Source organism: Emys orbicularis, chromosome 10 (assembly GCF_028017835.1).
Source record: "Emys orbicularis isolate rEmyOrb1 chromosome 10, rEmyOrb1.hap1, whole genome shotgun sequence".
Classification (NCBI taxonomy): Eukaryota; Metazoa; Chordata; order Testudines; family Emydidae; genus Emys; species Emys orbicularis.
In genome coordinates, this window is record NC_088692.1 from 81,838,748 (window position 1) to 81,842,403 (window position 3,656).

A 3,656-nucleotide genomic window follows, 5' to 3' on the forward strand; every position below is an offset into this window, starting at 1 on the left:
AGCGGCCTCCTCCGCCCCCTGCGGGGCCCTATTGCCCGCCCGACCTCCCCTTCTTCCCCACCCTCCTCCCCCAGCCCAGCCCTGCCCTCCCACCCACCACTAACCAGCCAAAGCTTCGCAGCTGAGCTGCTCTTTGCCTCAAGCTGAATGCCAGGGCAGTTGTATTTGTGTGGATTAATAGAAGACACAGTCAGTGGGGAACTGAGCCCGCCCTGCGTGTGATTTGCCTTCTCGTATCCTAGGCTTGGTTTCTTAATTACGGATGGGAAGCTGGATTTGCATTGACAGAAACTAGCCCCTGACCTGGGTCTGTATTGCTACAGAGGTGTATACAGACATGCCAGTGTAAACGTCAAGGCTGTGAGGAGACTTTCACGAGAGGTTCCCGTTAGGGAGTAAGCTTAGCTTCCGCTCACAAAATTGTAAGGGGAGAAAAGTTCCCCTTGCTGAAAAATCCTCTGCAAAAATGGCCTAAGTAGAAAGACTACTAACTCATTTATGAAATCTTCCATTTCTGTGTATGGTGGATGTACTGTAGTTGTATGTATATTACACTTAAATACTGCAACACTCCTATCAATGTAGAGGCATATAACACCAAATGGTACGAGCACTTAAGTTAATAAAAACTGAAATTTTAATAAACCGTTATAGGACTGTCGATTTAATGAAACCCTAACATTCTTTTAACATGCACTAATACATGAAATCACAAGCCTCAACAATTTTATCAATTCATTCGCAGAAATCAGCAGCCTCTTATCAGAGTCATTTGTGAAACTGGTGAAGACAATTCCGAGCTGAAGTGTCCTGGGTTTTAGGGCATATGCCCAGTGAACCTTCCATGAAAGATTACAAATAAGTGAAAATACACATAGATGACCCTGACGTTATGTATCTCATCTTTTATCTACTAATTCTTTACTGGTGCAAGATCTCAGTATAACCTAGGGTTATCGTACGTCCGGATTTTCCCAGACATGTCCGACTTTTTGGTCCTCAAATCCCCGTCCGGGAGGAATTTCCAAAAAGCCGAACATGTCCGGGAAAATAGGGAGGCATGGTAAGGGGACCCCGAGTGCAAGTGGCTGCAGCAAAACTTACAACTCCCGGGGCCTCGAGTGTCCTCTTTTTTCAGTGTTGAAATATGGTAACCCTAGGTGGAGAGTGGCGGGAGCCGGGAAAGTTGGAGCCCAGGGAGGAGGCGGCTGCATGCTCAGATGCTGCCCGCCGCCTCTGTGCCCCGGCAGATCACGGGAGTTGTAAGTTTTGCTGCAGCCACTCGCACTTGGGGTCCCCTTACCATGCCTCCCTATTTTCCCGGACATGTTCGGCTTTCCGGGAAATTCCGGGTGTACGATAACCCTAGGTTATACTGAGAACTTGCACCAGTAAAGAATTAATAGATAGGCCACATACCTAAAAGATGAGATACATAACATGAGGGTCAGTTCACTGAAGTCAATGGGAAATTTTGGCTCATTTAGGACTGCAAGGACTCTGCTCCACATCAGCTATATATTATTCTTCAGACCTGTAAGTTTCTGGGTGGATATTGTGCCACATGTTGCATATTCAGGAATATCACTAAGTAAATGTTTAGCTCTAGCACATAGATTAATTGATATATTCCAAGGCCAGAAGGAACTCTTGTCATCATCTAACCTGCCCTCCTGTATAACACAGGCCAGGGAACTTCCCCAAATTATTCCTAAAGCTGATATTTTAGAAAAACATTCAAACTTGATTTAAAAATCATCGGTGATGAAGAATCCACCACAACCCTTGGTAAATTGTTCCAATGGTTAATTACTCTGCTAAAAATTTACATCTTATTTTCAGTCTGAATTTGTCTAGTTTCAACTTCCAGCCATTGGCTCATGTTATACCTTTTTGTGCTATATTGAAGAGCCCATTAGTAAATATTTGACCCCCATATAGGTAAGTCACCCCTTACTTACCTAAGTAAGAGCACTGGGGAAGCACCGGCCGGGGGCGCAGGGTCTGGAGGCTGCCCGGCAAACCGTGAAGCCGGTAGCGCTCGGGCAGCCCTTTTCGCGTGGCTGGGAGAGAGGAGGGGAAGGGGCGGAGTTGGGGCGGGGCCGGGGGTGGGAAAGGGGCGGGGCCGGGGCCCGTGGAGTGTCCTCATTTTTTATTTTTTAAATATGGTAACCCTACCTGAACCCCTCATTTCTGACCCCACCCCAGAGTCTGCACCCCCATTTCAAGCCTTCACCACCTCCCACACCCCAACCCCCTGCCCCAGCCCAGTGAAAGTGAGTGATGGTGGGGGAGAGCAAGCCATCCAGGGGGAATGTAGTGAGCGGGGGCGGGGGTAGGGTGTTCGGTTTTGTGCGATTAGAAAGTTGGCAACCCTACGCTCCAGCAGTGGAGGTCTGGGGAGAAGCGTCTGTCTCCCTCGGCAGCTCTCCTGCAGAGTCGGTCTCCTCCTGGGTCAGGGCACTGCTTGGCTCGGCAGGGACAGAGGCCTGCCGCGAGCCAGGCGCATCTGTCTCTTTCCCTGGCTGGGCTCTAACTGAGCTGGAGGTTCCATCTTTTGTACTTCCTGTCCCACCTCTCAACTTCTGGTGGGAGGGGCAAGTCCAGCCTGACTCCGTCTACCTGGGCACAGAGAGTGGTTCCTCCCCTCTGGCTTGGAGGGAGGCCACACTGCCTCACTACACCCCTGTTTATGCTTCCAAGAATTGCATTAGCACTTTTGGCCACTGTATTACACAACAAGTTCAGCTGATTATCCATCATGGCCCCCAAATCTTTTTCAATCACTGCTTCGCAGAATAGATTTCCCTATGCTAGAAGTATGGCCTACATTCTTTGTTGCTAGATGTATACCTTTACCCATATTAAAACACATTAAACCCCATATTGTTTGCTTGCATCCAACTTACCATACATAGAATTCGTCTATTTGATGTTTATTTTAAAATATGTAAGGAACTCAGACATTATGGTGCTGAGCATAGTATCAAAATCAAGTTAGATTAGCTAGATAGTCAGATAATTACTCTGAGCTATAGTGAGGAGTGGGTATCTATAAATATATGTGGGTTTTTGCAAACAAAACATTTAAGACAATGAGAAAGAAAATGTAATTGGGGTGGAAATGGATAGATATGTATTTGTAGTTAGTCACTCTGCTTAATTAAGGGGAGAAAAACCCAGTGGATTACAACTGTACTATAAATAAGTTGTAACAAGTATACAGACGTAACAACTTAGTCCAATTAGTTTGTACATGAACATTTTTCTGATCTAAAATGTAGCTGAACATTTTATAAAAATGTTTTTCAGACTCTTCTTTGTTTCTTAAACAGTTTTAAGACTTCTAAAAAAAGAAAAAGAGAAAAGATAAAGCAAACTTCAGGCAGTACTGATCAGACCTCTCTCTAAACAGAGACATAATAATTTACATTTTGAAAGAGTTATGTGATTCCCAAATCATGTCTGTCACATGAATCCAAACTTGTCTCAGTCTGATGAAGTCTTTTTCACTGTCCAATAGGAACCTGCATTTTTCAGAACGGATTGGAAAAAAGGGTGTTCCAAATCAGGCAGATTACTACAGATGTATGAATTACGATACTGTTGTTTAGAACTGAAAGACTACCAGATTTCACGTTCTGGAGCCAAGTTTC